We start from the raw sequence: 14,581 nt of genomic DNA, 5'->3' as shown, positions 1-14,581 counted from the left end.
AGTCACCCTGGCACCCCTCGATTTTTTCCATCTTTTTTCTCTCCTCCAGTCTGGATATTTTTACCAACCTATCTTCCAAATCACCAACTTTTTTTGTTGTTGTTTTATTTATTTTTGAGAGAGAGACCACATGAACAGGGGAGGGTCAGAGAGAGACACAGAATCTGAAGACAGGCTTCAGGCTCCGACCTAGCATCAGCACAGAGCCTGACACGGGGCTCGAACCCACTAACCGTGAGATCATGACCTGAGCCGAAGTTGGATGCTTACCCGACTAAGCCACCCAGGCACCCCCTAGATCACCAATCTTGTTCTCGTTAATCTGTTGCTGTTAGACATTTCTCCCTCCCACCCCAATCAATACACAGCTCTTATTGTGTTTTTAAAATATCACAAATAAGTCTGAGGAATCATCTGGTGTCTTGCTGTTTCAGTAGCTGGGCAACTCAACTCTTTTTTTTTTTTTATGTTCTTTATTTATTTTTGAGAGACAGAGAGAGACAGTGGGAACAGGGGAGGGTCAGAGAGAGAGGGTGATAACAGAATCTGAAGCAGGCTCCAGGCTCTGAGCTAGCTGTCAGCACAGAGCCCGACGCGGGGCTCAAACCCACAAATGTGAGACTGTGACCTGAGCCGAAGCCAGACACTTAACCGACTGAGCCACCCAGGAACCCAGCAACTTAACTCTTATTCATCAGTCAGCTGAACTGTTCCTTCTTCAGAAACAGATACCAACCCAAAACTTCCTGATATCCTTGTTTTCAACTGTTGTGGCCTGCTGAATCAAAGCAGCTGAATTTGGTACAAGTTCAATGTCGTTTCCTTCAAGAATTAACTCACATTCTGGGCTTGAGGTACTAAAAAAGTAATGCCAGGCCTCAACTGAACCCCATGGGTGTATTTTTCGCCCAAGAAATTTTAGATTTCAGTAAGAGAACCGTTCTCCTGAACAACAACACTGATGGAGAAGTGAGCGCGTACAGACCTCGTCATGCAGTGGAAGCCCAGTGTGACACCCTCAATCATGCTCTGTATATGACTGTAGATTATGTGAGTCGTCGCCAGTTCCTTTCTATTTCTCGGCCACTTATCAATGCAGAGCCTCTCCTTTTTCTTTTCAAGGACAATGAGTTCTACATTGATGTGACTGAAAGTCCTCCACAGTGTCCCTCTGAGGCCCTTCAGGGTAACCGTGCACCCCCTTCTGAGTGACGTCAACACTTTCTGGAATGTCGACAGTCTCATTATGAGAACAGATTTCATTCTCCCAGCAGATGCAGCAAAGAGAGAACCTTGGCAGGCACTTCTGTTGTATTATTGCCCTGCTTTCAGCTTTCCTCTCCCACACCATTTATGATTCAGCACATTTTTCAAAGGTGGAAAGAATTATTAGACTTTTTTTCAAGTTTATTTATTTGCTTATTTTGAGAAAAAGGGGGATGAGGACAGAGAGAGAGGGAGAGAGAGAAACCCAAGCAGGCTCTGCACTGTTATCACAGATCCTGACATGAGGCTCGAACCCACGAACCATGGAATCATGACCTAAACTAAAACCAAGAATCAGATGCTCAACTGACAGAGCCATCCAGGTGCCACATTTATGCTTTAATGTAGATTTCTCTATATCACCCCACTTAGTCTGAAATTTATACTTCAGTTCACATCCTTTTATAGGAAGCAAGTATCATCTCAAAACCCTGATATCAATTAGATGTGTTTATAACTGACTTAACAGACTACTTGAAACACTGTGGACATATAAAGTGCAAACATCATAGGGCCGCCTGGCTGGCTCAGTCAGTAGAGCATGTAACTCTTGATCTTGGGGTTGTGACTTCAAGCCCCACCTTGGCTGTAGAACTTACTTTAAAAAATAAGAAATAAATGTTAAGGGGCATCTGGGTAGATCAGTAGGTTAAGCGTCAGACTTCATCTCAGGTCATGATCTCATGGTTCAAGAGTTCAAGTCCCACATCAGGTTCTGTGCTGACAGCTCAGAGCCTGGAGCCTGCTTCATATTCTGTTTCCCTCTCTCTTCCCCTCCCCTATTTGCACCCTGTCTCTCTCTCTCTCTCCAAAATAAATAAACATTTTAAAAATGTATTAAAAATAAATTTTAAAAAAGTGCAAACATTGTAATTCATCTTTCTTCTCTCCTTTTATTATTCACATGGGTCATAAGTATACCCATTCACTTCAACACTGGATGGATGCAAACATTGTGGACAAAGCTTTAAGTCCGTCAGTTCATCTAATAAAAATCATTGCCCAAAAAAGAAATTCCAGAGGGAAGGTGTCCAGGCTTGCTCTCTGAGCAACAACATCTGTTTGGAATAAAATGGATTTCTTAGGAAAACATATGAATGACGCAGGATATAGTAGGGGGCTTTTTATGTTATTTATCTGAAATTCAAATTTAACTTGGCATCTTGTATTTTTATTTGCTTAACTGGCCACAGGTGTGTATCCAGTTGCTGGTGTCTCTAAATGAAAGAATTGATTCCAGTGTTACAGAAATCTTGACAATGGAGTCAAAACATTGGCCATTAATGCAAGTAAAAAATGGAAAGAAATTGGTTTTGAACCCAGCCCCTTGTTGAATTGTCTTATTGTTCTAATTCTTTCAGTTGGTTTTCTTGGCTTTTACAGACATGTAATTATTTCACCACAAAAAATGATGAATTTATTCCTCCCCATCAATTTTGATTCTTCTCATTTTTTTTCTTAGGAGGTACTCTCGTGGTAATATCAAAGTGATGGTGGTGGTAACAGTAAATGTTTTAGTCATTACTGCTGTGTCGCAAACTAGCCCCAAACTGGCATGAAACAACCACAGATTCTGTAGATGCGGAATCTGGACAGGGCCCAGTGGGCATGACCTAGCCTTGCTGCTTACTATCTATCGATGGTCTCAAGTTGGGAAGATTTAAAGGCTGGGAATGATTCAGCAGCTGAGGGGTGGAATCATTGATGTCTTCACTCAACATATCTGATGGTTCTTGCTGGCTATTGGCTGCGCTCCCAGGCTGCCAGGCTCTCTGAGTGATCTCTCCCAACACGGTGGTTGGCGTGACAGAAGTGGAAAGGCAGAGGCATATTGCATTGTTATGATCTAACCTGAAAAGTCACAAAGCGTCAGGGCTCCTATGCGGCTCAGTCAGTGGAGCGTCTGGCTTTTGATTTCAGCTTGGGTCATGATCTCACCGTTTGTGAGTTCAAGCCCCAAATCAGGCCCTGGGCTGAGAGTGTGGAGCCTGCTTGAAATTTTCTCTCTCTCTGCCCCTCCCCTGTTCGTGCACACTCTCTCACTCTCTCTCAAAATAAATAAACCTTAAATGCTTTTTAGCTTAATTTATTTTGAGAGAGACAGAGGGTGCATGAGTAGAGGAGGGGCAGAGAGAGAGAGGAAGAGAGAGAATTCCAAGCAGGCTCTGCACTGTCAGTACAGAGCCCAGTGCAGAACCATGAGCTCATGATCTGAGCTGAAGTCAAGAGTCAGTTGCTTAACCAACTGAGCCACCTAGGTGCCCCTAAATAAATAAACTTTGTTTACATTAAATTTTAGCGTTTATTTATTTTTAAGAGAGACAGAGTGTGAGTGGGGGAGGGGCAGAGAGAGAGAGAGGGAGACACAGAATCTGAAGCAGGCTCCGGGCTCTGAGCCATCAGCACAGAGGCCAACACGAGGCTTGAACCCACAACTGTGAGCTGAAGTCAGCTGCTTAACCAACTGAGCCACCAGGCACCCCTAAGCTTTTTTTCTTTTTTTTAAGTCACAAAGCATCACTTACTATATCTTCCCAGGCAGATTTGCAAAGACCACCACAGAGTTAAGGTCAAGGGAGAAACATAGACTCTTCACCAAATAGTTGGATTGTCAGTATTACATTCTAAGAAAAGCATGACGAATAAAAGATTTCCTTGTGGCCACCTTTGGAACATACAATCTGCCAAAAGGAACAGCCTTGTGTTCTTGAGTTGAGTAAAAATTCTTTCACTAAATGGATTTCATCTTTTTTTAAAAATTTTTAATGTTTTGTTTATTTTTGATATATAGAGAGACAGAGCATGAGAGGGGGAGGGGCAGAGAGAGAAGGAGACACAGAACCAGAAGCAGGCTCCAGGCTCTGAGCTAGCTGTCAGCACAGAGCCTGACACGGGGCTCGAACCCACGAACGTGAGATCTGACCTGAGCCGAAGTCGGAGGCTTAACCGACTGAGCCACCCAGGCGCCCCACGAATTTGATCTGTAAGCCTCAGTTCAGGTTTATTTATTTATCATGTCAAGAAAGCCCCCCATTCTGATTTTTTAAGTTTTTAAAAAATAAATAATAGATGGTGAATTTTTTCAAATGCCTTTTCAGCATCTATGATCATCTATTGAAGAGGCAAAAAATACGGTAAAAATGAATGAGGTTGTATTTGCTTCCTCTGAGCCATGCCTGCAGTTGATCCCTTCATTCAGTGAGTATTTCTCAGCACTCATGTGTCAGACCCTCTGCTAGGCACTCAGACAGAAGCAGAAGTGGTTCCAGCTCTCAGGAAGCTTTTAGCCAAAATGATCCAGATCCATTTAAGTACCTGAAATCCAACTTTTGTGCTAACAGATGCAGAAAGGGTTGTTACTTCTCACCCTCCCACCCAAATCCCAAACAAACTCAGTAACCTGCTTGGTCCAGCACACGCTCACTTCCCATGGGGTATTTACATACATAATTTTAGCCACCAGAGGGCAGTCACACTTAAAAAACTCTTCCAAAGGGGAAGAAAAAAGACCAACCCATTCCTTGAAAGGCTGTGGGGATGGGTGGGGAGGTTCCTGGGCTAGAGTTACAAGCCACCTGTTGGGACTCATTCCAATGGGGACATAGCCCAGCACCCAAACCACTTCAGGCCTGGGGATCACACCAGTTTATCATGGGGCTCTGGTCCCTTGAGTGCAGGATGATGCAATGGAAACTGACATGGACCATAATGAAGTAGATCAGAGGGTCTCCCAAGCCAAACACTTCAGACGAAGTTAACTACATAGGAACCCCTACAGGGAAGGGCCTCGGGCACCCACACACCTACCACCTTTCAAGTCCTCACTGAAGAGAGTCAGTCAGTGAACATTTATTGAGCAGTATCTATTCAACAACCAGCCCTATATGCGCAGGGGAAAAACAGACTTGTTCGGGCTCCCAAGAAGGGTCTCACTGGCACAATATTATGAGAAATCAGTAAGGACAGCCCCAAGGCCAAGAGCGTCCAGTTAGGATGTCCCTGCTCTCTGTTCCAGGAGAAGCACGCAGGAGGCCACCCAAGACAATAGCTTCTCCAGATGCAGCATGCAGCCCTTACCCTTGGGGTCCTGCCTGTGAAGGTGGTGCTTTCAGAAAACCTGGCCTTCTCTTTCCTAGACTAGGGTGAGGGGCCTATTTCCAGTTTTTTGTTTTGTTTGTTTTTTGCTTGTATGACCTGTTTTATCAGAACTGCACACCCCCTTCTCAATCCAGGGCTTGAGCAGCTTTGGGAACACACAAGCACCTGAAACTGTCCAGCTCTTTCCTACCCAGCCTCCTCCCACTTCCACATCAATGAACGCCAAGCCCACCCAAATGAGAAGAGGGAAAGGGAAGAAAATGGTTAATATCTCAAAAATAGTTTCTTTCCACAGGGCTGTGAGACTGTACAAAACTTAGCCTGAATCTGGCATAGGGTAAAAACTTGATGAGTGTTAGTTATTATAGATCGACAATCCCTTGCTAGAATTTCCAAAGCTCTAAAAACCCAAAGGTCTTTCATAATTCATGTGGCAAAACTTATCTGACCTGAATTCATTTGGGAACAAAACCTCACCTGAAGCACGACGCCACTGATTTTGGTGGATGTGGACCACTTGGTAGGGGTCTCATGGATTCCGCAGCAGAGGCCGACAGTACTTGGTCACAGGATGTTGTCTCAGACTCTGCTGTGTGTTGTGAGATTATGGTGTAAGCATTTAATTGTTTTTCCAAAATCAAACATTCTAAATTCTAAAACATAACTGGTGTCCCCAGGACCTGTTTTCATATGAAATCTAGGGTCTATATCTTATCTCTCTTATTATCTAGCTAGGTGACAGTAAATATGGTAGACAGACACTAGGGTGGCCCTAAGATTCATGTCTCCTGCATTACCCATGCCCCTTTGAGAGTGGGCAAGACCTTGACTTGCTTCTGAGTAACAGAATATGGCAAAAGTAAAGATCTTGAAGATGTAATTAAAATCTCAAATCAATTGATTTTTTATTTAATCAAAGGGGAGATTATACTGAGTGAACCTGACTTAATTAGGCAAAAGCCTTTAAAAGAGGGACTAGGCCCTCCCTGGGGTCAGAGACTCTGTCAGTTGTTGGCTTTGAAGGGGCTGCCGTGCTGTTAGAGGGCCTCTGGAGAGGGCCATTTGGCAGGGGACTATGGGCAGCCATTAGTAACAGAGCATCCACCTGACAACCAGCAAGCAACTGGGACCTGAGTCCTGCAACAATGAGAAGACGAATTCAACAGGGAAGGAATTCTGCCAGCAACCTGAGGGGGCCTGGAAACAGATCCTTCCCCACTTGAGACTCTGATGAGACAGCAGCCCCAACGGATACCTGGATTCCAGCACAGCAAAATTCAGAGGCAGTGGACCCAGCTAAGCGAAACCCGGGATCCCGATTCATGGAAACTGGCCTAATAAAGGTGTGTTGTTTTAATCCACTAGATTGTGGTCATTGTTATGCAGCATAGAGAACCAGCCCATCAGAGATCCCTTAACCTGCTTGGCCTCCAGTTGTTCATCTACAAATTGGGGAGTGGTCACACCTGGGAGTCTTTTTAGCTGTATCTTTTAGAGACTCTATGGATGGGGCAGATGCTGGGTGCTTTGGTATTAGGAGGAGAGAGAACAGTTCTCTCAGTGGATAAGCAGATGCAGGGAAGGGGCTGTGGATACCAAGATGTGCCGTTGAAGGAGCTGGTGCACAGGCAGAGAAAAATGCAGGCAGCTGAGGACTCACCCTGAGTCCCCAGTGACCCGGCTGCCAGGCTGGACACTGACTACAGCTGGCATTGCTCCTGGCTGCAGGGGTGATCATCTTTCAGAAGCAGGAAAAACAGGCATCCTCTTCTCACTGCTCTGGAAGGGAAGCTTTACCGTGCTGGGCACCCACCCCCATCTCTGTCAGCTTAGGAAAGGGCAGAAGATTCCAGCTCACAATCTTCATCTGCAGACACCTAGAGCTCTTGCGCCGGTGACCTCAAGAACCGACCAGGGGAATTCAGGGGGAGCTGAGTCAGGGAGGGCATCAGGTTTCCTGTGAGCTCTTGGCAACCGTCTGAAGTGGGTGAGGCTGTGCTTCTGTGTTCTCCTACCAGGCCAATCCATCACGCCCCCTTGCTTCCCATACTCATGCTGCCTATCACAGGGGCCCCAGACCACCGACAGGCCCCAGAGGTGGCACATCAACTCTCTGCCTTCCCTCCCCCAAATACTCGCTCAGACACAGCTGACATGCTCATTTGACTGGCTGAAGCGATTGTCCCTTATTAAATTCCTTGGAGGATGACCTCATTAAGCCTTGTTATGGGTCACTTCTATTTCAGGGAGAATAAATTTGCTGGAATCTTTCTATGGGCGGCTAGTTAATTGAAACCTGAAGTAGGGGATGTGGGGGAGGAGGAGGCATGGGTGAGGTGGTGAGCGGGTGACCAGTGTAGACTGGCCGAGTGAGAAGTTGGGAGCTCGTGGAAGGAGGCAGGGGGTCCATATGAAGGGGACGGATAAGAAGGAAGTCACAGGCCGTGGAGGGGGCGGGGAGACAGAACAAGAGCACTCTGCAGCCTGATCTGCCAAGATAGCCTCCTAGCTGCCTCACAGGCCTCTGTGCTCAACCCTGCTCGACACATGAGTCCAGACCAGCACGAAGTGATAAGGGCCCAGGCCAGGATGTGGCAACAGAGATGGAAAAGAAGGAGATGTGAGAGGACTTGGAAACCAATTTGATATGAGGACAAAGGAGAGGAAAGTGCCCAAGATGACCTTGAAAGATCGCTGGAGAACTGGGGAGACGTGCCAGCAAATAAACCCAGCAGAGGCCTCAGATCGATGCCAAGCTCATAGCTCTATTGTTTAAAGAATCCTTCTTCGCCCACTTCTGAAAGAATGATGTTCCCTGTGTCCAGTTTCCTAGCTCTTCAGCCATGATGGGCTGACATGAACTGAGAGTCCACTGTGGATTGGACCCTGTGCTGGACCCTGGGGATGCAAACCCCAGATCTTTCCAAGCAGTTAGCCACTCTCAGAATGTTTACTTCGATACCCTGTACCAACAGTTGTGTTGATCTTCAGGATGGGCACTTCGTAGAAGGAGGGCGTAAAAATGGGAGGGGGTTTGGGGCGGGGAGACCTTAACATCACATGAACTTGTGACATTTGGTACCGCTGGAAGACAGAGGTCCTCTAATTAGTCGAGTGGCCCCTGGCTGGTCTCTTGAATTTCCAGGTCTGGCTTCCTTCACCTGCAAAGGGAGTGAGGAGGATTAGGTGATTCTTGATTCCTGGAAACTCTCCTACCTTTCTTTCTATGCTTTGTTTCGTGAATGTGCAGTGTTGAGAAGTTTGATTTCTATGGAAATGTAGGATGCTCCTTTATTTCGGAAAACAGTAGTCACATGAGCACCCATGGAGTGGGTACGGGGCGTGACGTGGGGACCTTCACTCCCTGCTCCTTGTCTTCTAATCTGGAGGCGGCTCCACAGAGCCACATTTCTGGAGTCTCCCTGGTTTCTGTCTCCATCTCTTGCCCTCTCTGGAGGAAAGACATCTGACTGGACAGTCAGTTTTAGGAAAGAACTGACCATGCTCCACCACCACCCGCTTCCTAAATCCTCATGTTGAAGCCCTAATGCCCAGCACCTCAGAATGTGGCTGTGTTCGGAGATAGGACCTTTCAAGAAAGGATTAAGCTGACACGGAGAGAGGACCTTTCAAGGGAGGATTAAGCTAACAGCCCGCATCCTTGGGAGAGTAGGACCCAGTCCACACAGACTGAAGAGAGGCCAGTGAAGACATTGTAGGACCATCTGCAAGCCAAGGAGACCTTAGAAGAGGCTAACTCTCTGACACCTTGCTCTTGGACTTCCAGCCTCCAGAACAGTGAGGAAATAACTTTCTGTTGTTAAGTCCCCTGCCTGGGATACTTTACTATGACAGCCCTGGCGAACGAATACAATATTTTCTTTGGGACTCGCCTGCCCACAGAGGATGTGTATTCGGGGCTGCTCATCAAACAGCAAACCTACTTTTGGGGGGAGGGCTGAGTCTGTCCAGGTCTGTGTGCTGCTGGGTGAATGTCTGTCTGCAGTGGCTAGGACACACTAGGAAGTCCCTGGGGACTGACATGTGCACCGTGTCCTCCAATCCAGTTTCCATCTACCATAAAGTTGACATACAAATGTTCATCTATTTCCTGTGTTTTATTTCTCAATCGGTTCCAAACCAGAGGAGGAGCTGGGATGGGGCTGTTTATTGCACGTCCACCACCACCTCCTCCAGGAAAGGAAAAAAGGCAAAAGTACCAGAGCCCATGTTACACAGAAGTGTTCCCTAGGAATTAAAAAAAAATGTTTATTTTATTTTTGAGAGCGAGAGCATGTGCACACACACGGGCATGTGGGGGAGGGTCAGAGAGAGAGAGGGAGACTGAGATACGAAGAAGGCTCTGCACACTGACAGCAGTGAGCCTGACTCAGAGCTCAAACTCACTCGGGGCTTGAACTCATGAACTGTGAGATCATGACCTGATCCAAAGTCAGACACTTAACCAACTGGGCCACCCAGGCACCCTTCCCAGGGGGATTTTGTTCTTTTTCCCAAACCCCTCTCTCACTGGTGCCCTAACCACTCCCAAATGGGTACTTTACGTCTAGGACCAGTCATTCCAAGGTGGCCTGGTTCTTAGATTCCACTGGAATGCCTGCCTAGAACACCTTTCCTCTTCTCTGTGCTGCAAAATTCTCTTCATTCTCTGAGTCTTGGCTCAGAGGTCTCCGCCTAGCTGGGTCCTCCTTGGGGCCCAGGTCACACTCACAGCTTCCTCATGTCAGCTCTTATGACTCTGGGTGCATATTTCTATAATTTTGTCATACAGTCCTAATGTTAGGTGACCTCATGTCTGTGTTCTCTAGTAGGACAGACTAGGCTGAGCGCTGTACCCAGAAGGACTTCCTCTGGTCACATCTGTGTCCCCAGGGCTCACATGGTGCTTGACTCCAAAGCATGTATGAATGAGTGGCAGGATGACATTTTGACATATTAATCCGTGTGTTTCTCATAGTTTTCCACCCCACCCCTTCCATTTTATGTGGACTGACTGGTTGGTAATTCCTTAATTTGGGTTTGGCGCAAAGAGGAGCCTGAGTTCAAGGACTTCCTGTTCTTTGAAAAAAAATCTAAACTCACTGGGCTTTCTGTGCATTGTGGGGGAGGGGGAGGGGTAAAGAGGGAGATGACTTTTGAGAAAGAAGAAATGAAGGTCTAGAAGGGGGGAGAGAGTTGTGGGTACCCTCACCCTTGCACTCTCACTCTGTCCATGATGGAGCAGGCCGACAAAAATTTTTGCTCCCCAGAATGACATGAAACAGAGCCTGCTACTACCCATTACTGGGCTTTGGCACATGATGTGCCTGCATGGATGAAAGACAAGACCCCATCCCTTCTTTCTGGGCACTTGCGATCTGAGGGTCCTAAGTGGGGAAAGGAAATGAAGCTTCAGCAATGACTGACATGGACTTTCCTGCCAGGTGGGTCCTTGGAGTAGAAATTAAGTTGATCTAGGGGTGCCTGGGTGGCTCAGTTGGTTGTGTCTGACTTTTGATTTCAGCTCAGTTCATGATCCCAGGGTCATGGGATTGAGCCCCATGTCAGGCTCCAGAATGAGTGTAAAGCTTGCTTAAAATTCTCTCTCTCTCTCCCTCTACCTCTCCCCAGCTTGTGCTCTCTCTTTCTAAAACAAAAAAATAATATAAAAACTTTTAAATTAAATTGATTTGTAGGGTATGAAGAGGGACACAGGTGGGCTGTTGATTCCCTCTTTCCTCCAGAGTCTTCTGTCTGAGGAAAGGAGGGAAGCCCCAGAGCACGCAGCTGAAGCAGAAATGTGGGCCTAGAAGATGTGAGCCGGAGCACAACGCAGGAGCAGAGGGTGAAGAAGAAGATGCAGCAAAAGAATGGAGAGAGGAAAGGAAAGGGGATGGTGATGGGGAGGAGAAGACAAGACAAATGTGATTGGTCCCTGTTTGGGGGAGAGATACAAGCCCAGCAGAGGCATGCTGAGGCAGCTGGGGACCCTCTGCAGAGCGCCTGGAACTGGCTGGGGTGAGGTCGGCGCCTTTCCTGCCACTAGAATCTGGCAGGCTGGCCGGCAGGTACAAGAGAGCCTTGGCAGTGATGGTACATCCCCACCCCCTGGTAGCCAGGGGCAACCTCTTTTGGGCCTTCCAGGAAGATAAGCAGCCTCCTTAGCATTTCTGGCTTGTCTAGTTCAACAACGTCGACTTAGGGTTTCTGGCTGAAAACACACCTCTCCCAAGAGGCAGATTAATGGCAATATGATTATACAAAGGGATCGTGACCTGCCAGATGGAGGCGAGCTTCCCACAGTCCCTGTGGCAATGGGAAATCCGCGCTGGGGTATGGTTGCCACCCTTACTCCAAAGGGTTGGGCAGATTTGAGGAGATAGGCTCTTGAAGCTTCTGATGTTCACAAAGGCCTGGAACATCCTATGTTTGTATTCTATTTAGACTGTGCACCCAGTCTCACCCCACCATGGAGTAGGACTCCACCCTTACAACACTGACTTTTCCTTCTCTGACTTGTTTGAATACTAATAATCAATAGCCCAGATTTATCTCTCAACTGTCTTCTTAATGTTCTTTCCCTTTAAGTTAATTCTTGTCTTCTTTAATTGTACATTCTAGAGTTTCCTGGTTCCTGGTGTACCAGGACTGTGAAACAGTTGGGATTGGGGCTCAGTAAGGACACGTAGATGAATGTGTGTTAGATAGGTCCTCCTTAGGCTGTCAGATTGTTGTGATTTGAGGATTCTGAAAATGTGGCTAACCAAAAATACTTCCCTCCTCCCAGCCAACCTGCCTTGCTGTCTGAAATTTCTATCTTTTATGTCATTCCTTGATGACTTCCAGAGAAGTGTTTATTTTAGTTAGACAAAATGCCATCACCTGGGAGAGGCAACGTGTTAGTCAGCTATCACTCTAGTAAGAATTGGGCTGCTAAAATAATTGTTGTTAAGATTTGGAGACTAGAAGCCTTAGAAATTGAGTCCTAGGCCAGGATGTTTTGGTTGTCAGAGTCGGGGAAGAGAGAGGCAAAGAAGCCTTGACTGGTGACAGCTGACAGCAATGACTGAGTCAAGGAGGGTCCTGGATGTACTGAAAAGACACCAATGAGAAACTGATTTTACCGTTTTGCCTTAGTAAGTCCACCTTGTACATCCCATCAGCAAGGTCGTAGTTCTCTGAGGGTAGGGACTGGCCAGTATACATCTTGTGTGTCCTTCAGACTGACCCACAGTACACGGGCGTGTGTTCTCTTGGGTGAGAGCATGGAGCCAGCTTTGCAGGCGTACTTCATGCAGTGAGGCCTCCCCCTCATTCCAGGGAGGGATCTTGAGATGCCTGCCTGGGGAGCTGGTCTTTTGCTCTTCTGGGGACTCAGGCAAAAACCACAAGTGGAATTAAAAAGCCAGAGCAGCTCTACTAAGCACGTTAAGGGACACATTTCTCCAAAAAGCAAAGTTAATAAAAGAAAAACCAAAACTTGTTTTCTGCAAAATAAAACAGTGATATCTCAGGTAGGTCCCCTTTCTTGGCCTGGTGGTTACTTGTGGTTCCCAGAGAATGACAGGTACTCAGGAGGAGGGAGTCCTTTGGAAGCTGCCTGGTTTCCTGCATCCCTGGGGCTTGCCCGTCCGGCTGGTGAGGTCCCTCCCAGCCTGCTGCCCCTACATGGGTTCTGTAAGTCTCTGCTTTGTCTTTCCCCCAGGGGCCCCATCCTGTTTCCCAAAGCCTGGTGCCTTTGCACTGACTCCTCAAGAGAGGAGTCACATGAGATCCTCTGCTTCATTTAATTTTAGGTTATTGTTGCTGCTGTCAGTCTATTGAAGTACTTTAATGAATGCTTGTATTGTTCTCAGGCTGGAGCCTTTTTCAAGTGATCAGCACATTGTAAAACACAATAATGAGTCTAATTCCCACCCCCCCAACACATGTGCACACAAACACACACACAATGGCATTGCTAAGTCCCCCAGATATGTACAGAGGTGAAGACTCCGGGGTTCAGAGGCAGCAGAGCCGGGTTTGGTCCTGACTCTCCTGTCCAGTGGTGGTGACCAGAGACAAGTCATTCATTCATTCATTCATTCATTCACAGGAAGCAATTATTCAGTATCTCCTTGTGTCAGCTATATAATCTCTGCAAAATGTTAATAATACCTGCACTTACTACCTTTCCTGACTGTTTAGAAGAGCTAAAGAAATCATAAAGTGTTCAAGGCAAACTGTACATACATATGTTGTTGGCTTTCACCACAAAAAGATTAACATGATATTGGGGAAGGGGGCGGTGAGGTCCCAAATCAAAGCACTTGATACACCACTCATGCACTACTGTGATTTGTTTCTAGAACGAGCCCTGGAACTAGACAGACAGTAGTGTTCTGGAAGGAGGTGTGAGCTGTTCTTTTCCAGCAATCGTGGCTCTGGCACTCCAGCTCATGTAACCTTGGTCAGGTGCATTGTTTTCTCCGAGCCTCAGTCTCCTGTAAAACCTACCAGCCTTTGCTGACTGTGGTGAGGATAAACGAAATACCACAAGTGAAGGGCCTAACACAGTGTGACTTGCTTTTTAGTGGGCAGGCTTGCAATAGATGTCTTTTAAATAAAATTGAAGGGCATGCATGCATACTTCTTTGGGCGCTCCTAAGACACACACTTAAGAGGTGCCAGTGAGGCAGGGCGCCTGCATTGCTCAGTCGGTTGAGCGTCTGACTTTGGCTCAGGTCATGATCTCTGGGTGTGTGAGTTTGAGTCCTGTGTCAGGCTGTCTGCTGTCAGCACACAGCCTGCTTCTGATCCTTTCTCCTACTCTCTCTGCCCTCCCCTGGCTCTTTCTCTCTCAAAATAAATTAATTTAAAAAAGTAGGTGCCGACTGGCTGGTTAGCTCAGTTGGTTAGAGCGTGGTGCTAATAATGCCAAGGTCGCAGGTTCGATCCCTGTACAGGCCAGAAGTGGCTTCTTTTCCTAAAAAAATAGGTGCCAATGAGGAACGTTGGGATCATCTCCACACAGGATTTGGTACCTGAAATACCACCAGGAAAGATTAATTTCTCCTCAAAGTCACTCCGTTATGTTTCAATACCGCTGGGAGAGACAAAACACCAAACCACTCCACCTCCTGGGGTCTTGGGTACCGGCAGCACTGGCCACCAGTGAGAAGGGAGAGACACAACTGGGAAGGGAGGTGAGGAGTCTGAAGAGAGATTTGGTAGGATT

At 46.9% G+C, this 14,581-nt stretch overlaps 1 non-coding gene across 1 annotated transcript; it reads left to right on the top strand.

The window, feature by feature from the left end:
• Positions 1–14,239: 14,239 nt before the first annotated feature.
• Positions 14,240–14,313, top strand: TRNAI-AAU. The gene has a single exon. It is a non-coding gene; the product is annotated as a tRNA-Ile (tRNA).
• Positions 14,314–14,581: the final 268 nt, after the last annotated feature.

The sequence above is a fragment of the Suricata suricatta genome, chromosome 14 (assembly GCF_006229205.1).
Source record: "Suricata suricatta isolate VVHF042 chromosome 14, meerkat_22Aug2017_6uvM2_HiC, whole genome shotgun sequence".
NCBI classification, from domain to species: Eukaryota; Metazoa; Chordata; class Mammalia; order Carnivora; family Herpestidae; genus Suricata; species Suricata suricatta.
This window is presented reverse-complemented; position numbering and strand designations above follow the sequence as displayed.